This window comes from Lissotriton vulgaris, chromosome 2_1 (genome assembly GCF_964263255.1).
Source record: "Lissotriton vulgaris chromosome 2_1, aLisVul1.2, whole genome shotgun sequence".
Classification (NCBI taxonomy): Eukaryota; Metazoa; Chordata; class Amphibia; order Caudata; family Salamandridae; genus Lissotriton; species Lissotriton vulgaris.
In genome coordinates, this window is record NC_141687.1 from 448813992 (window position 1) to 448841883 (window position 27892).

Consider the following 27892-nt stretch of genomic DNA (forward strand, 5'->3'; position numbering starts at 1 on the left):
TTTGCGCTCGGGATTGAGTCCCTGGCGGTGCAAGCTAGGTCGGGGAAGGACTATACTGGATTGGAGATGCATGGAGACGTACATTATATATCACTTTACACGGATGACCTGTTGATGTTCCTGGCGAGTCCTGGCAGGGATTTAGGGGGAGTGGCAGAGCTGTTGCGGGCATTTGGTGCGGCGGCGGGGCTGTGCGTGAACAGGGAGAAGACTAGTCTGTTCCCGTTGTGATGGACAATTGAAATCCCAGACAGATTGCTTGGAATACGCCGGGAGCCTTGCTGCCTACCGTATCTGGGAACTAACAGTTACCATGAGCAAACAGATTTTCTGGAGGGGAATGTGAATAGAGCAGTGAGAGGAGTCACAGGCAGTATGTCGTTCTGGGGTACTCTGCCGCTCTCAGTGGCGGGAAGAGTGGCGCTCTTGAAAATGGTGGCACTCCCTAGGTTGCTGTATTATTTTAGGACGCTGCCGATCTGGATTCCGGGACAGATCTTTAGGATGCTTAGATCTATGGTAGGGAGCTTTCTGTGGGGGAGCGGCAGAAGGCGGGTGGCTTTGACCACAATGATAAGACCCAGATCGGAGGGGGGATGGTCAGTCCTGGACTTTGAATTATATTATCTAGCGGCCCAACTGCAGTGGCTCACGAAGGCAATTGCCCGAGAAAATAGGGCACCAGATGGACCTGAGGACTGTTGGGTTCCATGACATGTGTTGGACTTTGTGGTGTTGAGGCAGCGACTACGGGTTGCATCGCTGACTTCTGAAGAGAAAGCGATCAGGGCATGCTGGAATAAAAGTAGGCGTAGAATAGGAGTGACTCGACCGTATGCACCGGAGATCCCTCTTGGAATGTGTAGGCCCCTTCTGCACAGAGGGGACTGGTCGACATTGGCTGAGTGCGAAGAACTGGGATTGCAGATGGTTGGGGACTTGTACGAGGATGGTGCCTTTTTGCCCTTCCAATCACTGCAGGACAAATACGGATTGCCAAGGGGCGATTTCTTAGTGCATGCCGCCATGGTGGCAGCAATTCAGGAATACTGGGAGGAAGGGATGTTGGAACCGCAGACATCTCCGACGTGCCAATATGTATTATTGGGGGCGGGGACGGTGAAGGCAGTGACCTGCATGTATCGGCTAAAGCTGGGAGAGGGGCTCCAGCCACTGACTTGACTGCGAGAAAAATGGGAGGTGGATCTGGGCAAGGATATACCTGTATCGACTTGGTCTACACTAGTGGAGAGGGCGTGGAAAGGTACGTGGAATGCTAGATTCCAACTTATTTATTTCTATGTCATACATAGGGCGTTCTTAACTCCAGAACAGATAAATAAATATATTGGTGTGGCATCCGCCTGTTGCCCTAGATGCCGTCTGAATGCTACAGACTTAATGCACATGATGTGGAGTTGCCCGCAGCTCGGTAACAACTGGGAAGAGATTACAAGCTAAAAGTATTCATTAATTTCTGGAATATACGGTATTGCAAATGTAAATACGTTTCAAGGGGAAAGAGACAGCACAATAATGAGAAAATTCGACAAATGAAACAATATGCTGGAGTATGTAATCTAGCATACAAAAATAGAGGTGAGCTGACCAGGAGTACAAGAGAGCTATGCAAGGAAGCACAGGTCGGGGTAAGCCATGGGAATAGGATGGAGAAGCATCTGAGGATCGTGGATGTTCAAAAAAGAGACAACAGGAGAAAAAGCACGAGCCAACACGGGATACATCTGAAAAGGGAGTGACACAGTGCAAATTGACATGTGTTTCAGAAGATAAGAAAAAGAGGGGCATATTATCAAGAACAGCGTTAGAATTATCGCCGCTTGTGCGGCAGGAAACTGCCGCTAAAGCGGCGGTAATGGGCTTGATAATATGCCCTTCAGAATTCCAAAAGAAGCCCATGTTCACACCAGAACAGGGGCTTGATTTGGAATTCACAAGGGCATATTATCAAGCCCATTATCGTCGCTTTAGCGGCAGTTTCCTGCCGCTAAAGCGGCGATAATTTTAACGCCGTTTCTTCATAATATGCCCCAGAGTTATGGGTTTTCCCATTCTAAGCATAGTGGAACATATAGGGATGTCGGTTTAAAAAGGAGCAGTCATTATCATCACCATGGAGACCGAGTAGCCCACTTTAATAAACTCATTGTAATAATGGTTTAATAGTTCTGATTGCTTACTTGCAATGATAATTATGTAACACATCTTGAAAGGTTTTTGTAAATTTCCAGTTTGACAACAACTTTTCAAGTCAAAGGCCGTGATACATACAATACCCAAAGCAGAAGGCGCTGAAGGTGATTGGCCTTTATCACAAATTTTAACAATGAGGGAGGCCAAAACAATCATATCCGGGGCTCTTGGTCAGAAAACCCAGAAGAGTGTTTACTAGAAAATGTTACAGAAACTCTTTTATTGCTCAGGCAGGGCACCGATGTATTTTAAAGTTGTTCTCTATTTTTTTCCACTACAGTAGTGCAACTTGCACCTGATTCAGCACTAGACTATATTCAAATAAGTGTTGAAATTATGCCTCCTTCAATTTTGATCTGGTGATACTTGTTCATGCAAATCTGTGCCCAAAAAATAATAACGGGAAAACAGGAAAACAAGGCATTTTCTCCTGTGTGGTAATTATTGGCCGGTCTAAATGGCTTCCAACAGGGGAAAATCACACATTTCGTAGAACCTGTGGTCTTTTAGACTTGTGTTTAAAATGTGCATAGATTTCCTACTGCTTGTTATTCACATGACCTTCAGGTATAAGAAAGGCGAGGAGTACAACTGTTCAAGTTGTCACTCTATTTACTTACATGGAAAACAATTTTCCTTGTGAGGAAAATCCTTTTTTGTACACCTCTGGATACAAATGTGTTTAGGTGCACTATCCCTTCTTTAATGCACCATCTATACGCCTTTTTGAAATAGGTGTAAGTGTAGAGTGCAATGAGTATTGGAAACAATATTGCAAATGTTTGTGAACACTGACACTACTTTTTGGTGGTTGTTCTCCGCATTTTCGATGCCACCTCCGATAGCTCTGCCATGGTAAACCCCATTTTGTTACCACTACCTGATGTGGAGCTCCATCCCTTTCATGAATTTTCCGAAGGGACATATTTAAGAAGGAAAATATATATATTTTGAAATTATCATTCTGCAATTTCCAGCAGCAGATAACACTATTTGTACACCTAAAATAGGTTGGTAGCGGGCTTCTATGTTTTTCATATGCTTACTGCTTCTTCCTTTTACAAAGCTTTTCTAGGAGAAATGCTTTTGTTGTGTGTACAAGACTGCAAAGCCATGCTTCAGAGGAGTGCCCCCACAACCTCCTGTTAAATAATGTATGTATGATGTGAAGCACTTCATTTTACTTACTTATGTTCCTCTCACAGAAGCGAAACATCTGACACTCGCCTACCAGCAGCCTAGGAATTAAAAATAATGACCACAATCATTTCATGGCTGTTCAGTCATGGCTGATTAAATCAGTCACTGAACAATGTTGACCAAAATATCCCCAACACGTTGACATTAAAAATTCAAGTATGTATGTTATCAATGAAGCTTTAATGTCACAATTTGCATTATTCAGTAGATGTACCTATCCTTCTCCGTTCCTTTCATTGTCAATGCTTTTATTGTTTAGGTCTATGTAATTTATACCGTTTCAGCAGCTTTTTGTTGCTGACCTGCCGAGCCTGAACAGAGGAATCTCCAATCGTGATGTGAACAGCAATTCAGCGTTCTAATGACGGGCACCACACTAAAGCTTAAAACGGATGAGGAAAAAAAATATATTCATTTTGAACACATTTCAAAATCGAGTGCTATTCGTCAAGCAAAGCATCATATTGTAATTTGCAAGACTTAACGTGTTTCTGTAGGTACAGTAACTTGGATTAATGAATTTCTGAACCCTGCACAACAAAAACATTGACATCCATCAATGATTTTCATTGTGAAGCTCTACAATGCAACCTGCAGTTTAAATCAGTGCAAAAAATATCAAGATGTGTTTTCTATGCTGTTCTGTGCAGCGCAAAAGAGGTGGTGGACGGGGGGTTGCTCTACATGCCCAAATGAAGCATGCGTGCCACTAAGGTGATTATAGATCTGCCACATGTGAGAAAAAACGCTGCAACGTGCCTAACTCATGCCGATACACCTGGCTTATGCATACTACTTGCATTCCATGTACTCCCCAAATTTGATATGATCCTGTGATAACCGAGTTGTCGCCAAGCGCAGAGAGAAAACTATTAGTGCTACTACTAGAGCTAGGACCAGCAAAAGCCAAGAACCTTGGGATCCTCATCAACAGCAATCTTGACTTGACAACCCAAGTCAATGCCGTCACAGCTTCGTGCTTCGGTACCCAAAAGATGCTGAGGAAGATTTTCAAATGGCGCCCAATCAACACTGAAAAACCATCACACAGGTGCTGGTCACAAGCAAGCTGGACTACAGGAACACCTTCTATGCTGGGATCAAGGAAGAAATCACTAGAAGGCTTCAGACCATTCAGAATTTGAGGCCAGAATCCCAACCAACCTCTCTCACCACACACACATCACACCACACCAGGAAATGCTCCACTGGCTCTCCATTCACAAACTAGCACAATTCAAGCTTCTCGCCCACACTTTCAGGGCACTACATAACACTGACCCAGTGTTGGACCTTGCCCTTTTGACAGGTTTATCCTCAAACCCTTTGCCTTCTGCCTCTTTTTTCTGACCCTATTTTCGTTGGCTATAGGATTCTAGGCACTTTACCAATGCAGATCAGAGCTAAAGTGCATATTCTCTCTGTTTAAATTGTGATATGATTGGCCATACATGATTGGCATATTTGATTTACTGGTAAGTCCCTATTAAAGTGCAGTGTGTGCCAGTTCATTTACATCAAATGCTACTAGTGGGCTTGCTGCACTTGTTGTACCACCCACATGAGTAGCCCTGTAAATGTGTCTCAGACCTACCACTGTAGTGTCTGCATGCACAGTTGTGAATTGCCATGTTGTCCTGGCAAGTGCACCTACTTGCCAGGCCTAAACCTTACCATTCCTTTCATGTAAGGAACCCCTAAGGTAGGCCCTAGGGACAGGGTGCTCTGTATATGAAAAGTAGGACATGTACTGGTATGTGTGACATGTCCTGATAGTGAAATACCGTGTAATTTGTTAATCACAGTTGAAAGGCTATCTGTCGCAGTGCAGAGACAAACTATCAATGTCAAAATATTGTTTTAGTTTTAGTTTTAGTTCCCCAGCGGGCTGTTGGTTTATAATGGAATAAGGTGGGAAGTAATTATTTATATAAAATGTATATTTTTTTTAGTATTATTTTTTTTGGGGGGGTCCTCATTTTGCCAAATTTCTTGCTGGGTTATACTCTATTCCCTCTAGGTCTTACAAGAGGAAACCAGACCATAGACCATAAGAGGAAAAGGAAGAGTAGTGGCCCACAAGTATACTACTGTTTCCACTTCCATTTCCTTTATAAACTGAGACTGCCCAAGGATAGGAGATAACATGGCTGACAGTGTAGGTGGCATGATCATAGGACTCACGTTTCCTTCTCTCTCTCCTTACCAATGGAGCCCAAATGTTCTCTCTACTTCTTAAATCGCATGCCATGTCCGATTCAGATGTAGAAATATTATTGCTAAGACACTCAGAAAAGGACGGAGGATTTTCAGATTTTCATAAGCTGCAAATCTCGCACCTTGCCAGCAGAACTACATAAAACAAGAACTTTCCCCCACATGCATCAAGCATTTTTGAAGTCGCAAACGGTGCGATTCCTTAAAATCGGCCGTTTGCGATTCCAAAAATGCTTTTTCAGATGCATCATTTTTTTGTGATGAAAATTGCTAATTTTGCGACTTTCCAGAATGCGATTGCATTTAAGGAATCACAAATTTGCGATTCCTTAAATGCAATGCATCATTCTGAAATCAAATTGCGAATACAAAGTTTGGAAGTGCAAATTACCACGAGGATGAACCTCGTGGTAAATTGCGAAAAATGTTTAAAATGTTCTAATTTACATTTTAAACAATGTCATGTTACAGACACACATGTCCTTAGGACATGTGTGTGTGAAACATCCATTTAAAAATACATTTCAGGGGTGCAGAGGGGGGTCCTTTGGACCCCCCCTGCACCCATGGAATGCATCAACATTTGCGAATTCAAAATTGCGAATTCGCAATTTCCATTGATTCCTATGGGCCTTTTGGCCCATAGGAATCAATGGGAATAGCGAATTCGCAATTTTGAATTCGCATAATATTTGCGATTCGGTAAAAATTGCGATTTTTACCGAATCGGAAATATTTAGCACTTTCTATGATGCATCCCGTTTTGCGATTCCATATTTGCGATTCGGTAAAAATCGCAAATTTGGAAACGCATAAGGGGATTTGATGCATGTGGGGGTTTGTTTCAACCGTTGTGATTTGCACTTCATGATCTAAAATGAATCCAATGAAAATAACACTAGGGCTCACTTTAATTTGTATCCCAATGATTTCTCCCACAAAGTCACATGTCGAGTTCCAAAATGGTACTATTTTTGGACATGACATAAACAACTGCTGCTACTAACATAAACCTAGGGCAGATATAGATATAACCAGTGATTTTGGAGAGCTTTGCAGGAGACCAATAAACTCTTTAGGTTGTAAATAGGTGGTTCCGTTTAAGTGGTGCCGGTTTTACTACTTGTAATATATTACAATAGTCACTCCACACTTGCATCACATTCTCATTGTTGAACTCTTCACACCGCAGTTTTAAAAATTCAGTCTAAATGTTTACACTCATCTCAAGCCCAGTTCCAAAAAGATGTTTCCTTTTTCCACTGACCGGTTCTCATAACTTGATCAAATTTAGATTCTCCTCCTCCGCCCAGTCTTGTGTTACCCACCAGGAACTCGGTTGATAGTATTTAAACCTCATCAACAAACCATTAGTACAATTACACAATGCTTCCCAACTCATCAAATTTATGCCTACCTTAAGGTCTGTCCAATAATAAATACACCCCGATTTCAAAGGCTGACTTAGTTGATCCTTCAAGCAATCTGGGGTACATTGAGAGTCCTTTCGGTGCCCATGATGAAAAATATGGGACTCTCAGAGTAATCCGTACATATATCCACGTATGTAATGCAGAATTCAAAATCTTGAGCCTCACCTTTTTAAAAAACTTTGGGGTTCCTTATTTAAAAAGGAAATTAGTTTTACCTTATGGAACATCGGTCAGCATTGCCTCAAAAAGTGAACCTATCATTGATTTATCAGTTCTGTTAGCAAGTATGCCGACGTTCTTAAACTGAAAGGCGTAGCAGTAAACAAGTATATCTGGTAATGCTAATCCTCCGATTTCAAGCTTCCTAATCAACTTTTTCCATGAAATCCTAGGGCCCTTCGATGCCCAAATAAAACTCCCTATTTTCCCCTGAAGTTTCGCTATATCTTCCCTCTGAAAAACTAACAGGATGGTATTAAAAAGAAATGTCAAATTCGGCAGAATAATCATTTTTATGAGGTTGACTCTTCCATAAATTTTCAAAGGTAGGTTTGCCCATCCTGGCTAACTTTCCTCCAATTTGTTTATGTAATGTCTTTCATTCTCTGAGTTATTAAGACCCCCAAGTATCGTATTTGAGTTTTCACCCTTATAGCTTGCCATACCCTAATTCCAATCCATAATCTCCATTTTTCCTGCATTTACTTTATACCCAGAGATTTGCCTTCCTCATCAGATCGGGGATTGCGTCTTGCGGGTTTCTCGTATACAACAACAAATCATCAGCATATAATGCTAATTTAATTTCCATATCCTGCAATTGAAAGGGGAAAATAGCTCTATCTGCCCTTATCCATTTACCCAGTGGCTCGATATATATATTAAAAAGAAGTGGGGACAGGGGACATCCCTGTCTTGTCCCTCTGAAAATTTTGAACCAGTCTGACTGCCCCCCATTTATCAGCACCCTGGCTATAGGACCACTGTACAGATTTTGCACCACCCTTACCATGTTCTGCGGAAAACCAAAACTAAGCAGAGCCTCCTACAGGTACGGCCAATGTACCTGATCAAAAGCTTTGGCTGCATTTACAGCCACTGTGGTCCAAGGTATTTTCTGAGCCTCCACAATATCCATAACTCTCAACAACTGAACAGTCAATTAATTCAGCTGCCACCCTGGTATAAATCGATATAGAAAATTGCCAACAAGGGGATTTATTTGAAAATGCCTAAGTAATCTGATCGATCTGAATTGTCAAAACTTAGGACCAACTTAATTCAATTAAAACCTGTTGTTAATCTAATTTGTCACTTTCAATTTTGACACAGTGGTAAGTACTCACAGAAGAAAAGCTGCACAGGAAATAGATTTTATAGAGATATCACTATATGTAAAGTTTTCATCATCAAGGGTACAATTTAAAAAAAAAACAATGGATATAAATCAACAATATACAAATGGACAAGAAATAGATTAATTGTTCTTAAAATCCAATTGCGTTGTGTTCCACTCTTTATAGATAGATGACAGCGAATCCTGCTGGCTATACACAAAGATATTGCTGTACAGAATAAATCTGAGTAGAAAGATGTGGACAAGTAAGTTGACGTTTCGGCCTTATAATTGTAAAATCCTTAAGGTCATCTTCAGGACCTTCAATCTTTTGAGAATTATGACCCCCTGTAAAGGATACAATTACCATATTGTTACCTTTATAAAACTCAAATCTATTAACATTTTATAACCCGTGAGCAAAGAAAGAGAAACTGAGAACAATGTAAACTCAATTTCATATTGTCTATACAAATTCTTTCTTAAAAAACACCATACATTCATTTGTTACAACATACTGTTTGGCTAACGCATTACTTCACAACCTATTTCAAACATTTTGGAAATTAATTTCCGTCAAGGATAGAGAGTGGTACTTCTTTCCTATAGAGGCATAGAATCAAAGAAGTACCACTCTCTATCCTTGATAGAAATGAATTTCCAAAATGTTTGAAATAGGTTGAGAAGTAACGCCTATAGAGGCATAGAGTCAAAGAAGTACCACTCTCTATCCTTGATAGAAATAAATTTCCAAAATGTTTGAAATAGGTTGTGAAGTAACGCCTTAGCCAAACAGTATGTTGTAACAAATGAATGTATGGTATTTTTTAAGAATGAATTTGTATAGACAATATGAAATAGAGTATACATTTAAAAGTTAAAAAGTTAAAATACTGTCAGTTGCAGTGTTGGAAAATTTTAAGGATATCAAATCATTAATTAAACAGAATAGAGTTCTGCAGGAAGATCTAGAAAGATTGGAAACGCATTCTCATCGGAATAACCTGAGGTTTCTTAAAATCCCAGTGGGGGCAAGGAAGGGAGATCTTAAGCCTCTCAAATGTGGTCTCTGAGTCCTGAGAGACATTGTGACAGATAGATCAGATATCGATTGGGAGAAGGAGATCCAGAGAGCTCATACAGATATCCTTTTAAGTTGAATCTAAAAGGAAAACTCCAAGAAAGATTTTGATAAACTTCTTGACTTTCACTGTGAAAGAGCTGGTATTAGGATAGGCGCTGAAGGCACCTTAAAGCATGAGGGTTTCTCGTATGAAATAAGATCAGATCTAGGTAGGAGGACGGGCCAGAGGAAGTGGGAACTAGGCACCAGAATAAATGAGTTAAGAAGTAAAGGAGCTCAGGTCCAACTTTCATATTGCAAATGAATGGATGAGCTGATGTCTGCAAGAGCTCTATAAAAGGTTAAGAATAGATATTTGTGCGGTATAGATAGGCGTTTATTTTCTTTTCTCACTCTTCTTTCTCTTTTCGGAACGGTGGCCCACGAAGGGCCAACTGTATCACCCAAGAGGTGAACAGGGGTTTCCTAGGGGGAAGGAAGGGAGGGGGGCACTGGGTGTGGGGTGCAGTGGGAGAAAAAAAAAGAAAATTGTCCTCATTGAGCTAGCTTTTGATTGTCTTGGGAACCAGTGGGCCTATCAAGACAAAGGGCTGGATTTAAGAGTTAGATACAAAAATAGAGTAGGGATAACACTAAAGAGATGAATTTGTTAAGTTGGAATGTAAATGGGTCGCAATCCAGAAAGAAAGCGTTGTAGGTGATTGAAACTTTAAAAGGCAGTATGGTCCAAATAATATTACTACAAGAAACACACTTGGAAAGAATTGAGTGTAAGCAATGTTTTGAAAAACGTAGGTGCTGGAGGTAATATGTTCAGATTTTTCCGGCCGGTGGCTAGTGGCAACTCTTTTAGTTCAAGTCAGGCCTTTGGTGTGTGGGGTATATTATAGACAGAATAATGATAATTCAGAGGCCTTCAAAAAACTGGAGTCCTGTCTATTAAAGACAACAGCCCCCATTATATTAGGGAGTGATTTTAATTTAGTTTGGAATAAAGGGTTGGACAGGACCTCAAAAGCTAAATGTACCAATTCACCAAAAACATTTTCAAGATTGATAAGCATTATGAAAGAATTTAATCTGATCGACGTATGGCGTATTAAGAAAAGGGAGATGAGGGAGTTCACATTTTATGGTAAGAAGTACAGGCACCACTCCCATATAGACTGCGTCTTATTGGATCAGGAGCTCCATGGGGAGGCGGTAGATGTGACCCATATCCCAGCAATAGTATCGGATCACTCTGCGGTGGAATTATCACTGAGGTACCATCAATTATATAAAATGTATTGAATACTTTTTTTATTAATGTTTGCATAATTAAGTGTGTACGTTAATTTATCAATAAATGTTTCATAATTAGTTATTTATTCAAATGAATTAATTGGTAACTCATTATGGCAATTTGTGTAAATAATTTTAGGTGTGTGTTGTGGTGTTTATAGGTGTAAATGGTGGGAAGGGTGTGATGTATTATTTACTAATTATGTGTTAATTAATTTAAATTAATTAATTATTACTTTTTATTCATAATTGTGTAATTAATTTTAGGTGTGTGTTGTGGATAGTATAGTGTTAAAGAATGTGTAATCAATTAATACGTATTATCTTTTATAATAATTATATATTTTAATTGTAATATTAATTATGTTAATTATGTGAATAAATGTTAATACAAATGTTATTGTCTTTTTTTTTATTGGTGTGGTGTCATAGGGTAGGAAATAAAATGAATACATTTATGTTTTAATTAATTTGTTTGTTTGTGAATTGTTGTTTCTTTTAAATAAATATTGTTTATAAATGTATTTATTATTTTTTAATATCAAATTTGCAGGTTTTTGTTATAGACAATTAACAGTATGTGTTATTTTTATATGTTCAACGTGTTTAATGGTATATCTTTAAAATATTGTTTATCTTTACGAATATATATATATTATTCATTGTTAAAATGTTAATAATAATTTTGTTTTTTCTCCTATCCAATACTTTCCCTACTGTTGCACTCATTGCAGTGGGAATAGTCATTTTTACCCCACTGCTATCCAACATTTTCCCTACAGTTGTATTTATTGTGTTTTACAAAATGTACGTTTAATTTCTATTTTAATAGTTTAATGTTTTAATTAATTATTGAATGTTTTTTTTAATTATTGATATATGTATATATTTTATTTGTATATACTTTAAAAGTGTAAACATTAAATATAGATAATAGTTAATACATCATTTTAATATAAATATTTGTGTATGTATAAATTATTAGGTTTGTGTGCTTATATATTTTAATTAAGTTTATTTTTTACATTTAGTTAAAATGTATATCCATTTCAATTTATTTTGTTAAAGATATTATTAATATTTTATTTTTGTAATATATATTATTTTATATTTTTAAATCAATATTATTTACATTGATATTTTTAACTTTGATATATTTGATTCAATATTTTTGTACTTACCTGTTTAAGTATAGGGAGTCGATATCTTTACTATCTTTATTTTTACTTCAATATTTTTACTATCAATATTTTTACTATTGATATTCTATCAGTCATCCATCTGTCCCATAGGCTTATTACTGGGGTTTCACTTTACCATTTGTACATGGGTAACTTGCAATAGGGAAAAGATAGGAAAATGAAGTCCAGACTCTGAACTCATAATGTATTTACACACCTTTTGGTAAAGGTGATTATCTTCCGGCCTGTGCCACAGATTACAGATTGTCCAAAACGCTGCTGCCCGATTGGTCTGTGGTGTCCCTCTCCGAGAGCACATTTCCCCGCACTTGCGTAAGCTACATTGGCTGCCAATCCACAAAAGAGTGGAGTTCAAAGCTATGACTCTGGCCCATCGGGCTGCAAAAGGCCGCGGCTCTGCCTATCTTTCCTCGTGCCTTACTCCCTACAGCAATTCTCGAAATCCCAAGATACTACTAGATCTTACTACCCAGTAAGATCTAGTATCTAGAGCAATAGCGCCGGGACATCCCATTGGGGTAGCTGTGCGCTTTATAAAACACACAAGTAAATAATAAGTATACCATGTGTTTGGAAATGCCACTTTATAATATTAAGGGGCACATTAGGATGTCCGCCATCCCAACGCAAAAAGGGACTGCCCGCCATAAGGGTGGGGGTCCCGTGGGGGACATTAGGATGTGCCCACCACAGTGGTGGGCGCATCCAGCATTCCTGTCATCGTGGCGGGTGGTGCAGTCAGCACCGCCCGCCACAATGCCAGAAAGACATGCTGTGCACTTCAATGCAAAACATGGCAGGCACCGCGCGGTGCCTGCCATGTTGTGCATGGAACTGATGGGGGGGTACCTATGCACCCCCACTCCCCAGAATTCCTGAAAAACCACATGCCTTTCTGTAGAGGCACATCCCCGCCCTCATAGTAATATGGATGACGTTGTCTACCAGACACCGCCACCATATGTCAGGATCTGCTTGTCAATACACAACAATAAAAGGGTTAAAAGAAAGACAAAGGTCCAATTGAGATTAAGCAGGAAACACAGTTCACGAAAGAACAAACTGCCAATGTCAAAACTCTTCGTGAGACAATGCCTTCTAACATTGCAGGAATTGAGAATGTCCGCTGCTAACCCCGATCAAGAATGGAGTCAGCGGTCTTTCTGGGCTCGCGACGAGCCAGGTGCATAATGTTCGCGTTCAAGAAAAGAGCTGCACACTTCAACTGTCGGCGTGACGAAGACGGTTGTCTATCCTTCTCGTCACGCAAGCTGTTTTCCTCAGAACATATTCCGTTACGTTTTAGAGTAATTGTTCTTGTTATTTTTCATAGCCGCTACTATCTGTATATTTCCTCAGAGTCAAATTGGAATGCATGAGCAACGTGGGACCCAGTGACACTTTTCATCTCCTCAGAACTGACGAAGTAGTGTCCAGAATATTGCTGTGTTTTGAACCAGAGACAAGTGCGAACATGTTTCCAGAGCGGCGGTGGTAAGAAGTGTCATTGACACCAACAAACTGTCAGACAAGTAATGTTTTCAATTCTGTGTACAGCACAGTGTAGATTCTACCAGTGGAAGCTTTGGTTTCTTCACAGGAGTTCTTTGGATATAATCGAATTCCACATTGTATTTGATTTAATAAGCAGTATTACTGCCATTGGGGTAAATAGTTGAATGACATATCAAATATAATTCTGAACGCTTGAACTACATTAGGTTTGGTGCAAATTGTGTATTATCTTATCTTACACGTCAGGTGCAGAAGTACTTCCCCCACAACCACAAATAGAGAGAAGCGATAGCCATGGGGTTAATTGGTAAATAGTGTGTGACATTTTCAAAAGGCAACTTTTATATAATACGAGCAAAACTGTATTGCATGCTAACAAGTTTTATTCCACTGTAGGTACAGCACACTACTAAACAGAACCAGCTGATCCAGGGCAGTGTGCTTCAAGTAGATACCAGCGCCAGGCTGTCTCTCTTTTTTCTCCTTTTCCCCTTTCCCACCTGCCAGTACGTTGCCCAGAGAATTGTAATTTTCGGGTGTCGGACTGGTGGTGGGGCGTTGGGACCATCTTCGACTCCCATGGTGCAAGTTTTGGTATTTCTGACACCATATGAACTGCTTTTGCACCCGGTAAGCAATCAGGTGGATTGCCTAGCGGCAGAAAACCGGCGGACAGTCTTCCCATCTGCCGGGGTCCCCCCCGCCATGGTAATGTGGTGCTGGGAAATTAGTGGCGGCCTGTGGTTTTTGGCGGGCGAATCGCCACTGCCATATGGGCAGTGGCGAACCGCCCGTTATCATAATGGGCCCCGTAATATTTTGTGATTGGCCTAGCCTTGCTGATTAGGGCCATAACCCTCTATTGTTCACAACTTTTAGAATTTGTGCATTTTCCTATTTTACCCTTCTTTGTGCCTCTGGGTGTCTGTGTATTCAGCGTCTGGTGAGCGAGGGACAGAAGCTGAGATGTGCATTCACTCGAGACAGTCACTGGGAGGGTTGAGGAATGCCCTGCCTTGCCTGGACAATTAATCTTAGGGCTGAATAAAGGTGGTCAGCAATTTGAGGGGTGGAAGGAGTTTTGATTGCACCTGAATAGGCTGTCTCCTGTTTCACAATGCTGTCTCCGCCACTTGTGGTCATGCTGCACCAGGGAGGACAGGACCGGTTTGGTCAGGGTTCAGAGTCCCTACAAAAAGCAAACAATGACAGTTCAGGGTATAAGTATTACACCTAACTTTAGAATACTTCAAGGAACAGGAGGACCCTGCCAAGAAGAAAAGCAGAAGGACTGTGTGAGGAGCACTGCCTTTTCTGTGTGAGAGGTCGGTTGGCCTGCAAATGCTGTTTCTGTCTGTGGTGGAGGAAAATAACTGATTCTTTCTGCCCTGCTGTGATATTCTGCTTGTGGAGAATCTCCAAGGCCTTGTGTGTGCTGGCCTCCTGTTAGAAGTCTCAGTGATACAAGACACTTCAGAAGAGGTTGCTTCAAGGAACACAAAGAAAGCCTGTAGAAGTGCTGGCTTTTTAATCCCCCACTGAAGAAATACTGAAAGGATTAACTAGCGAGGGTTGAACTCTTTATTTCAAAATCTGAGGAGCGCCTTATCTTTCAGCCAAGCGCATGGTGAGTGCTACATTGGGTAAATCAACTTTGCTTGAAAGCTGTCATGTTGAGCATTTCTAGTACCTTGTATTATCCTTAGGAGAAGCGCTACTCCGTGACCTGAATTGGGGAGGTAGTGATGGTGCAGTGCTGTGTAGGGTTTACCGGAGCCCGAGGTGAGGGCTCGTTCTACAGTATGTGTTCCTACCAAGCTCACTACCCTCTCCAGTGTGGGAGAGGGGCTGCAGTAGCCAGGGTAACCACAGGAGGAGTGTTGCCTGACCTGCGGACTAAGCACCGTGAAGCAACCTGCCTGCCGTGGGAAGCCGTTCCAGCACTATCAGGAACCCCAGGCGTGGCCTGGCAACTGTCCCGGAGCCAAAAGAGGAAGGTGGGAAAAACCAGAAGAAGGCCATGAGGCTGCAGCGCCTCTCCCTTGCAAGGTAGCAGCCGACACCAGCAAGAAATCCCCAACAGAGCCCCGGCAGAGAGGTGAGATGGCTGTGAGCAGAGTTGGAGGACAGAGAAGTGCCTCTGCCCTTAGCCGGCTGGGTTTCAAGACCGGGAGCCCTGGGAGAGCTCAGTACTCGTAGATGTCTGTGGAATCAGGCAAGGGTTCCTCTCAGCTGGAACTAAGCACTGCCAGGAACGGGCAGCCAGGCTTGTTCCTCAGGTACGAAGAAGCTCTTCAGTAGAAGGGTGCATGTGTCCTCCTCCACTACACAGCAGGATTACATTCCTTGGGGGCACTTGTAAAGGGGTGGTTTTGAAGGGTGAGATCTCAATGAACGCTCCCGGTGGAAAGGTTTACTGGAGTGTCATGTGTATGCACACAGGTACTGCTGCGGTCTAAGGTTTTGGCTGGGCCTCCCCAGTATCGAGGGACTGGTAAACAGAGTGCAGTGGCACTGACACATGAGCATGCTGGGGGGGGCTGCTCTGTGGTTGGGGCACTAGCTGTTTTCCCACACATTCCCAGGACTGGCATGAGAGATCCAGCAGGGATGTTTCAATGGATTTGTTATATATCCCTACATATTGCACACACTTCCGGTGTAAGGTGTTCTGGTTGTAAGGTTTTCATGACGTTTGCAGAAGTTACCAGTATTACTTCATGGCACTGTGATGTGTATGAAGATTGCCAGAGGCAAAGTGATTTATGACCTATGTTATGACTATGACAATTAACTAGTTGGCACAGTGATTTATGTGAGTGGTGGTCTAAATGTACTTTACATTCTACCAAGTGATTTGTGATCTGTGTCACGTCAATGCAAGTGCCTAGTTGTGCAGTGATTTATGTGATTGTGGTCTAATGTGTTTTTATGAATAATAGAAAGGATATTTTAATATAACCTTGCGTGGCGTCTCTTTTTATGGTGTGCCTAGGGTGCTACTGGTGTGTGTGTGTATGGTCGGCAACCGCTTTACACATTGCCTCTCGGATATTCCTGGCTGGGAGTCGGAGGAACATGGCAGCCGCAGTGTAAACGGCTGCGGAAGCTCCACTCCAAGGCTCCAGATCAACGTTGGGGTACGAAGTGTAATGGCCCCCGCATCCTGAACCCTAAATCCGGCAAAATCTTGTGCATTTAACTCGGTATGGTGGACCTGGTTTCTGTTTACTTACGGTGCTGCTTTTCCTCGGCGGAAGCCCGACCTTGCTGTAGTTTTCTCCGGCATATCGGCGCTTCTCTATCTGACGGCCTGACTGGATTTTAGCGTTCTGGCGGCTGGCATGCGGGAGGCGCCTGCAGCGAGTCCGGCAATGGATGGCACGGTTAGCGCAGTCGGTGCTCTAATGTTTCTGCCATCCAGGTGTTTCCCGAAATTGGGTCTCGGCTCTAGCGCACCGAGCTTGGGCTGTAGGTGGAAGGTAGCCGCCACTGAGTGGAGGCGAAGTAGTTCTCTCATCTGGTCATTGTACAATGCAAGTCAGAGAAATGACTGGTTGCAGAGCACACAGAGCACACAGAGCACACAACATCCTCAACCAGTAGGAGCTGAGGCTAAGGGGGAGCACAGAATCATGAGGTCTGATCAACAAAAGTACGAGCTGGCAGAAGGGAGGTTATCTGTAGGTTCCTGCTGGGGGAGTAATGAGTTTCTGTACCCGGATGTATATTTATATCCGGAGCTAAACTGTAAAGCCGAGCGAGTGAAAGAGGTCGAGGACAATTATCACAAGGTACTGCTGGACTGTATGAAGAAGGGAGTGGAATTGCAAGAGGGAACATCTCCCCCTAAACTTACAAGCTACTCGCTGTGGGCTAGGGCGGCTCATCTAGCTTCCAACAACGTGATTATTCAACCAAGTTTCCCACAGCGAGTATCCCCACCGGTGGTTGAGGTAAAACTCTCGTCAAAACAGTCCAAACAGACCGGGAGCAAAAACCTAGCAACCCCTCTGTCTGAGCCCAGAGACCAGACAGGTAAGGGGAAAGTAAGGGATAAAAAAATCACCTTCTCTAATTCAAAAATAAACCTACTACCAGGTCATGTCTGTGTCCACTACCAAAGTATTACCTTCACCCCCCTTGTCCATTGAAGTGGGAGAGGGTGGAAAACCGGGTAGCAAGTTTAAGTCAAACTCTGAGCCAAGCTCTCAAACTATTGAGGCTCCAGTTGAATCTTCAGCATCCGTACCTACTCCAGGGACCCCAAGAAGAAAGAGTCCAGGGGCTAAACAGGTTAAGCAAAAGAATCTTCGAGAGGGCGCCACTATTACACAACCGCCTGTGCTGATGGATTCAGCCTGCCTCACCGAGATATCAGACACTAATTTAGAAGTTCATCCAGCCATTGCCCTCTCAAAAAGATATTCAATGTTGGACCAAGAAAAGGGCTAAATACAAATAATCTAGTGGAATCTTCTATTACCGTCTCAGGGCAAAGGCCTGTTCTTGTTTCACCTTCTGAATACAGCGGAGAAGCAGGCATCACTCAGGGGACTGAAAATGATAAAAACAGGGCTCTACATGCAATCCGGATGGAAGATAGTTCAGCTAGCAAGGGTAGTGAAATCAGTCCTAGCTCACCTCAAAAAATTGAGGGGGCTCTGACTTTAAGTATGGCATCCTGCTCTGACTCCAGCTCTGATTCTTTGGTAGACATTCTTCTTGCTCTGAAAGTGAAATGGCGAAATGATTTACTGTGTCAGAGGCGAATCAAGCCGAGTTGGCAAATAGGTTCTTAGTCTCTGAGGCGAATCAGGAAGCTATCAAGTCTTCATGTAGGATTTTAGCGAAGAAACTTGAAGAGGTCACTGTAAGAACAGAAGCAATAGAGGCTGAGATTCTGAAGATGAAGAGTGTAATCAAGACTTCCTCTTTCGAGCTTGAGAAGCTAGCTTTGCAAAACAAAGAGCTTAAAGACGATGTGGAGAGATTAAAGAAACAGTCACATAAAAATAATGTAACATTTTTGAACATCCCAGAAGCGATGGAGGGAGAAGATTTAAAGGGTTTTGTGATCGCGCTATTGAAAGCTACGGTTTCTGAGGGGTTCCCGAATGTGGACTTAAAAAACAAAATCCAGAAAAATATTGGTTAATTTTCTTTCCTATTCAGTGAAGGAACAGATTTTATCAGCAGTCTAGTGTTGCCAGCTTCGCCTACTTTGCAAAGGGCGAAGTAGGCAACACTACGCCCACTTCATGGGCATAGCGAAGTTGCCCGCCCACCCTTAAAAAAAACTTCCTCATCCACCAAAGTCTTTGGACTCCCTAAGGGTTAGATCAATTAAAATACAATTTCATCATATAGAAAAGATGCACCGAAACTTTATAAGGATAAAATGATGGGGGTGGTAGTATTCAATTTATTTCTTGGAACTTGAATCGTCTAAGGTGTTTGATTTGATTTGATTTGATTTGATTTTAGGTTTTCTACAGCGCGCAGCTACCCTGGGGCATCCCGGCGCTAAAAAGACCACAGTACTGAGGTAAGGAAGGGACAGGAAGACAAGCTCAGGGGAAAAGTAGGGTTTTTAGGCGTTTCCTAAACCTGAGGTGGTTATGTTCTTGCCTCAGGGAGAGAGGAAGGGCATTCCAAAGTCTGGGAGCATTATAGGAGAACAGGCGACCGCCTGTTCTGGCCTTCCTAATTCTAGGGACATTGGCAAGGGAAAGAGAGTTGGATCTTAATTGTCGACTTGAATGCTGTTGAGTCACGAGTGTCCTAAGAATGGGAGGGCCTTCGTTGTGCATAATTCTATGAGTAATGCACAGGGTCTTAAAATTGACCCTCTCTTTTACTGGCAACCAGTGCAGGCTTCTGAGAGCTGGTTTGGCCGAATTCCTCGCTGAGGTTCCTGTGAGGATTCTAGCCGCCGCATTCTGTGCGCATTGAAGTCTATGGACAACCGAGGCTGGGGCCCCCAGATACAGGACATTGCCATAGTCCAATCTGGAGTTCACAAGCCCCTGCATCAGGAGTTTCCTGGACTGGAGCGGGAGTAGATGTAAAATCTTTCGAGCCATCTTTATCAGGCCGAAACAGGTTCCCGCCGTTTTCCTCGCCTGAGTTTTGAAACTTAGATCCTGGTCAAGCCATATCCCTAAGCTCTTGACTTCGGATTTGGGAATAGGTGGCGTTCCCATGCATGGTGGCCAAGGGAGGGATGTGGGGATTTTGTTGCGGGTTCCCAAGAGGAGTATTTCAGATTTCTCCCCATTAAGTTTTAACCTGGATTCGCACATCCATTGATGCACCTTCTCCAGGCAACTGCTCAGATTGGACAAGGCGTTGTCTGGTTGGTGAAGGGAGATGACGAGCTGAGTGTCGTCAGCATTCATTATTGATTTAATGCCAAATGGCTTGACAACATCCTCAAGGGGAGCCATGTAAACATTAAAAAGTGTGGGGCTCAGGGAAGAACCCTGAGGCACACCACACTTAAGAGACTGAGCATTAGAGACGGAATATCCGTCCGCAACTTGAAAGGACCTGTCTTTGAGAAAGGATGAAATCCAGGCCAAAGCGGAGTCCGAGAATCCTATCAGCCCAAGGCGCTGGACAAGGGTAGCATGGTCCACCGTGTCGAAGGCGGCACTCAGGTCGAGGAGGATCACTGCCACTGATCCTCCTGCGTCCATTATGCCCCTAGCTTCTTCGACCACGGCTAACAATGCGGTGTCGGTCCCTTGTCCTGGTCTAAAGCCTGTCTGGGACATGCGGAGAAGATGATTGGTCTCTAAAAATTCCGAAAGTTGTTGATTTGCTACTCGTTCGGCTATTTTACTCATAGCCGGTAGCAATGAGATCGGTCTAAAATTAGAAGGATCTGTGGGGTCTAAGTGCGTTTTTTTATGAGAGCCTTGACTGTGGCTTTTTTCCAATTTGCCGGGACTATACCATTTTCAAAGGAGGCGTTGATCAGATTGGTAAAAAGGGGGGCAATAGTGGGAGCAACTAGCTTCAATTTACTAATGGGGGCTGGGTCTGATGGGGAACCACTTTTGACTTTCTGTAAAACGTTAAGAAACGTTTCAATGGAGATTTGGGAGAAAAAGGTTAATTTCGGGGTGTCTTGGAGGGGAGAGGAACCAAGACCAAGACCTGCTTGAGCAGTAGGAGGATCTGGAAGGGAGGTCAGGATTTAAGCGATTTTTGCCGAAAAAAAGTCTGCCATTTGGTTACATTTTGCGCCATCCAGATCTGGGGATGAAGGAGGGTCCTGTATTTTGGTGAGGAGTTTCACAATTCGATAAGTCTCTTTCGCGGAGTTAGCAGCTGAGGCTATTTGCTCCTCAAAGTAGGAGGCCTGCGCAGTTTTTAATGCGTTTTTATAAAGCCTAGTATGGGTTCTATAGTTGCTTTTGTCATCTGTGTTCCAGTTCTTTCTCAAGAAGACAAAGATGAATATTTAAATATTTAGAGCTATCCCCCGCACATGTCTGTCTATTGTAAGAGACGCATCTGAATAGGACAGAGTCAGAATCTGTTTTTTCCAAAATATCAAGGATCCAATGTTTTTGTTGCTCCCACCAAGTGAAGTTGCCATTTTAGTAAAAAAAAATGTGATCACGTGTACAATAAGTTCGGTCTAGACAGATCAAACAGGCAGATGGGTCATTGCACTGTTCTTCTCACTATGGCCTGAATACGGACGATTCATCCTTTTTAGGTAAATTGCAGGACAATCTGATTTCACTAAATCCCCAGATAATTGTGGGCAGAGATTTTAAAGTTCGGCTTGATCCTGTGAAGGACAGATCAAATGTAAGCCGTGTTAATAGGACCCCGAGATCACGTAGGGTTATGAAAAATTTGCTACTGAACATCAACCTAGTAGATATATGGAGAGCAAAGATGGGGGATGTGGATGGATTTACATTTTACTGTAAAAAGAACCATCACTCTTCTAGAATCGATTATGCTCTGGTAAATAGGGAGAATACAGAGAATATTATTAGTATATCTGTATACCCTTGTCATCTATCTGACCACGCACCCTTAGTATTTTTTTTTATTCTACAAGGATAATCTCTCAACAAGTAAGATGGACCCTAAATAGGTCAATGCTTTTGGTCCCGGAAATTATCCAGGCAATTAAAAAATCTTCTCAAGAATTCTTCCTTTTTAATCTTGGTTCTACTTCAGAAGAAGTGGTCTGGGATGCCTATAAGGCAAATTTACACAGAAATAAGATAAATGCTTTAGAACTTCAGGCACTGGAGGGAAGAATTTCTTCCTATAAAGTGGAAAGAAGTCATTTCGTCCAGGGTGATTCTAGAGAGCTGGATCAGATACAGGGAAAACTTGAGGACGCAAGACGATATCTACGGTCCTATTTGGACCAGAAATGTAAAGCTCAATGGAAGGTTCGCAATATGGAAACGTTTGAATATGGGGAAAGAGCTGGTGTCTTAGTAGCTTGGAAGGAAAGAGTAGATAGTAAGCATGGGCTGAAAATTCGTTTCGCTTGCCGAATTTGTGAATTTTGGGCAATTTCGCGGTCCGCGAATCGTGCAAAATTGCCAAACAATTCGCTAGTTGGTGAATTTTTTTTGCTTGGTAGCGCTTTAAAAATTACAACGTCATGGAGTCCCGCCATCTTGCACCGCGAGATTTTGAGATTGCAAATACGTCATAAAGGCCCGCTATCACGCATCGCGAGAGTAAACAATAGCTAATACGTAGATGCGGTACAAAAGGGGGTGGTGATGGACAGAGCATCTGAATCAATCAAACACTCACACCCAGTCAAAAGGTTTGGGTTTAATCCATCACCGTTCTTTAGCCCACTCTGCCACCCCAGTTCAGACATGGCTATATGCAAATCAGTCTGACCCTGTGTCTCATGGGAACAGTCCAGCCCGAACTGCCAAGCCATGTCTTCCCTGGACCGGAAACAAGCTTCCGAGGACCGGTTTCTGGCACTCACACCCAGTCGAAATATCTGGGTCTAATACGTAGATGCGACGCGCGGCTGATATCCGGCGGGAGATTTGAACAGCGTGCTTTCCCGAAGTCGCAAACATTGCAATTCTGCACAGGCATTATGGCAGCATAAACCTTCTGAAAATGATGATTTGGATCAGAATAACTCCTCAGATTGACATTTGACTGAACTTTGTTGTGGAAAGAGTCCATTTTTGGGGAGTGGCAGGAAGGAAGTGCCACAGAGTCTCCAAATTCCTGTTACTGTCCAGCAGGCTTCTCCCAGTGCTTTGTCCATGTCCTGGTCACTTTTAATTTGGATCTGGAGCTGGAAGGATTACTCTTTGTGGCTGCTGCTGGATATTTGTATTTGAGGACTTTTTGTTTGGATCACTTTTGGATTTGAGATTTTAGGAGTAAGTTGGTGTTGTTTGTTTGGGGCATTGCAGTTGCTGCAACTACAATTTATAAACTTTTAAAACATATATATTGTGGGTAGCCACAGTATCCAGTAGGCACAGGGTTAGTCATGGATGCATGATACAGCTGTTTCTGTGCGTTTTGTTGAATGTAAAAATCATTTAGGGCATGGATGGCATTGGATTGGGGTGATGTTTGTATGTATTTCGAATTTGTGGGTGTTGTTGGGTCCTGGTCCAGGGCCTGGCCATGTGGGGTCTCTTGAATTTAAACATCATTTAGGGCATGGATGGCATTGGATTGGGGTGATTTTTGTGTGCATGTTGATGTTTTGGCTGTTGTTGGGGCCTGGTCCAGGGCCTGGCCATATGGGTGGGGGCCATTTTGATGCCTGGTCCAGGACCTGGCCATGTGGGTGAGGGTCTAGGGGCCATTTTGAAGCCAGGCAGTATGCTTTGTGCCAAAGGCCTGCACCCAGTCTGCCTTTCTTTCATCCATTATTCCCAGGGGTACTCAGTGGTGCATGGACCAAGTCTTTCTGTGGGGTCACTTGTATTTAAACATCATTTAGGGCATGGATGGCATTGGATTGGGGTGATTTTTGTGTGTATTTTGATTTTTTGGGTGTTGTTGGGGCCTGGTCCAGGGCCTGGCCATGTGGGTGGGGGCCATTTTGATGCCTGGTCAAGGGCCTGGCCATGTGCGTGGGGGGGGCATATTGAGGCCAGGCAGTTTTTGCCATAAGCTGGCAAGCTTGCGGGCCAGTAGGCCTAGGGTTATGAATGGGTGCATGAAACACCTCTTTCTGTGTGGTCTCTCTTCTATTAATTTGTTCACATCTGTTTATTGTGGACACAGCGTTAAGCCTACAACCTCGTGTCGAGGCCGGCCGCATACAAATCAATTTCTTTAGTTTGGCGCCAGCTTGGATGAGGGAGACTTTTTAACACAGCGCCATGCCTACAACCCTCCAGGAGGGGGCCGGCCGCGTGGCTTACGTGTGGGCTGTGTAGGGGTTCGCTGCATGCGGGCGTGTGTCCATTTTGGTGGTAGGGTGTGTGGCGGGCAACTAGCCCAACTGTCGCAAACTGCGCAACAGGGCGCAACTGTCTCGCTGAGAGTCGAGGGCCAGGGTGGCAAGTGGGAAGAAAGAAAGTAGGAAAGACAGAGAGGCCTAAGAAAAGTTAGAGAAAAGAAGAAGGGGTGATGAACACGTGTAGCATGCTGGTAGGGTAAGTGCAGGGAGGCGCGCGCAGGAGCAGGACCATCAGCGGTGCCCGTGGTGGTCAGGTACACAGTCCGCAGGGACGAGCGCATCATCAAAGAGGTGCAAAGCGCGAAGTCTAGTGGGCATATGGCGTGCATATTCTATGGAGCAGAGGTGTCGCACTAGGGGTTCCCAAACTGCCTTGAAGCGTGTGTCTCGCGCTTGTAACCTTGCCGTGAGAAGCTCCATCGCCAGGACCTGCCAGAGGCGTACAAACCAGGAAGCTACAGGTGGCGCCTCCTTTCGCTTCCAGAATAGGGCTATGAGTTGTTTGGCTGCCCCTAGCATTTGAAGTGTGAGGATCCAGTCACTGCGGGTGAGCGCTTTGAGTGTGGTAGGGGGGATGCCGAGTAGAATTGTGCGAACTTCCTCAGGTAGAGGGAAACCCAGCACCCCCTTAATGTGACTGAGCACCTCCTTCCAGAAAACGGTCAAGGTCGGGCATGACCACCATATGTGCACGAAGTCGCCAGTCGCAGAGTCACACCTCCAGCACATCGGCGAGGTATTGAGGAACATTTTACTAAGGTGCAGAGGGGTGTAGCACCATTGGGTGAGCAGTTTGTAGGCGTTTTCCCTCTGTGGGATACTGCGATATATCTTGGGTATGTCTCTCCACAGCCTGTTCCAATGGGAGAGGTCTATGTCTGTGCCTGTCGCTAATTGCCATTGTTGTTGGTAGGGATGTGCAGGCGTCAACGCAGGGTGCTGCAATATGAAGTATATTTGCGAAATCAGCCTCTTCAGGCCCCCTAGGGAGCGTGCCAGATTCTCAAAGGGCGTGTATGCCCGGGTGGCCGCTCGATACATGTCCTCCCCCGCAGTCCAGTGACGTAGCTGAGTGTGCTGTAAGGCAGCCGTCGGTGGTACCCCAAATTCCTCCCTACCGTCCTTCCATGTTTTGGGCGAACCCCCTATGAAGAGGTCCCCAATCACTCTGCAGTCCCCTTGTATCCACTTGTCAAACGCCTGGGTCTGGTGGGCCGGGGGGAAACTGTGGATTCCCGGCAATCGGTGTATGTAGAGATGGGAACGTGATAAGACCCCTAGATACAGCTACTCAATCCCAGATGTCTAGGACCGTTTTTGTGGGTACCGCAAGGTACGCACTTTTGGAGCGTGCTGTTCACGGGAGCCAGGGCAGGTCCCATATGGTGCGTCCTATGACTGCCCTGTCCATATGGAACCAGGGATTGTCGCTTTCGCGTGAGCCCCATTCCACCACGAATCGGAGGTGTGCTACCCAGTAGTAATGTACCAGGTTGGGGCATGCCAGTCCGCCCCTATCCCTTGGTTCCATAAGGACCTTCTGCGAAAATCGGGGGCGTTTCCCACCCCAGATGAAGGACGTGATCTCGCGCTGGAGGCTCTGTATGCAGTGAAGCGGAATAGGGGTGGGTAAGCATTGAAATACATATAGGATCCTAGGCAGGATCGACATCTTCACCGCTTTGAGACGTCCCAGCCAGGATACCATCAGGGGGCTCCACTTCCGGAGATCCTCCAACACCGCTCTCCGGCACTCCGTCCAGTTTATCGAGGACCAGGAGCCTAATTGGGCATGTGAGGTCAAGGCCCAAGTACCAAATGTGATTTTCCACCCATCGGTAGGGCACAGCATTCTGCAGGGATGGGAGCTCCTCGGCAGGTACAGTGAGGTTAAGCACCCAGGATTTAGTGTGATTTATTTTCAGGCCCGAGGCCTGCTCGTAAAGACAGAGCACCTCATGTACCGCCGGTAGGGATTCGCGAGGATGCGTGAGGGTGAGGATCAGGTCATCCACAAACAGCGCCACCCTGTTATCTCTTCCCCCGAGCGGTATGCCTTGTATTCTTGGGTCCGCGAGTGGTTTTACTGCGAGGGTGAACAGGAGCAGCGAGAGCGGGCACCCCTGCCTCGTGCCTCTGTGTATCGTCAGCGGCGATGTCAGTTGGCCATTTACCCTGATTCTGGCTCGCGGCCCTAGATATGGGGCCATGATCCACGCTATCATTTTGGGGCCCAGACCTAGTTTCTGGAGGACCTCCCTCAAGAAGACCCAGTCCACCCGATCGAAGACCTTCTCCGCGTCTAGCGAGAGGAGACAGGCCGGAATGTCCCAGTGCCCCACCTTACCCACCAGATGTGCCAGTCTGCGCACATTGTCAGCACCCTGTCGACCATGGATGAACCCCACCTGGTCCGGGTTCACCAATCCTGGCATGTGAGGGTCGAGTCGCTTAGCCAGTATTTTAGTATAGATCTTCAGGTCAGTGTTCAGGAGGGCGATCGGGCGGTAAGAGGCACATTGCGCTGGGTCCTTCCCTGGCTTCGGTATCAAGGCAATCTCCGCCAGTCCCATATCAGGGGACAGACCAGACGTCTCAGAGAAGGATTGAAACAGTCTCAACAGGTGGGGACGGAGTTGGGTCTGGAAGATTCGGTAGAAGGTTAGTTGTAAGCCATCTGGCCCTGGGGTTTTTCCCACGGGGAGGTCCTTCAGTGCCGCAGAGATCTCGTCCTCCAATATAGGCCCTTCCAGCTCCAGCGCGCATGCTGGTGGTAGCGGAGTCCCCTCATAGTCAGCGAGGACGGCCTGCCGAGCCTCCACCGATGTAGGTTCCTCCGCGTAGAGGGAGGTATAATAGGCTGCAAAGGTATCCAGTTTAGCTCTTTCCGTGACGGCACAGGTGCCGTCCTGGCGTTGTATCTTTGCGATGTGGGCTTTGGCCGTCTTCGCCCTCAGCCATCCTGCCAGAAGGCGTCCCACTTTGTCCCCCCTCGTAGTATTTCTGTTTTAGTGCCAGAAGAGAGTGTTCCGCCTTGTTAGTGCGTAGGAGGCGGAGTTGTCCCCTAAGGTTCGCCAGCTTTCTCCTGGACGCCAGGGAGGGCCGGTCTCTATCCTGTTCTTCCTCCTACTTGATCTCACCCGCCAAGTCAGCCTCCAGTTTGTGAGCTGCCCGTCGTCTCGCTGTCGCCAGCGAGGGGATGTGGCCTCGTATGGTGGCCTTAAAGGCATCCCATACTGTCGGGAATGGGGTCTCCGGGATGTCGTTGAGGGCGAAATACGAGTCTACGGCTTCCCGGATGCTGTTGACATCCTCCGGGTCTCGAAGAATGCTCGGAGGGAGGGTCCATTGCCGTTCCCGAGGGGCGTGCGCTAGTGGATCTTGCAGTAGCATCTCCACATGCACGTGGTCCGATAGTGAGATGTCCGATATGGTAACCTTCAGCGTGTCACGGGCCAGGTCAAGAGAGGTAAAGAGGTGGTCGATACGCGAGTAAGTTCGGTGGGAGTGTGACTAGAAAGTGTAGTCTCGGATTCCCGGGTTATGATAGCGCCATGCATCAACGAGCCCCAGGTCAGTGATCTGCCCTCTTAACGTGGCCGACATCGCGCCCGGGGCGCTAAATGCACCGTCCCCGCGGTCTGTGTCTGGGTCCCACACTAAGTTGAAATCCCCTCCCAGTATTGTGCGTGGTCCGCCGGTCTGAAAATGTTCCAGCAGAAGCGAATGGAGGTATTTATCTTGCGACTGGTTAGGTGCATAGACATTGCCAAGGGTGAATTGCATGCCTCCCACCTGCACCGTGGCCCGAAGGAAGCGTCCGTCTCCACTCTTGTAGGGTTTTATGGATCCCCGCCTGAAGCCAGCTCTGCACAAAATCGCCACCCCCGCGGTTTTAGTGTCAGCCGATGCCCAGAATTGTGTGGGGTATCTGGGGTGCGCCATACGTCTAGTGTCCCCCGC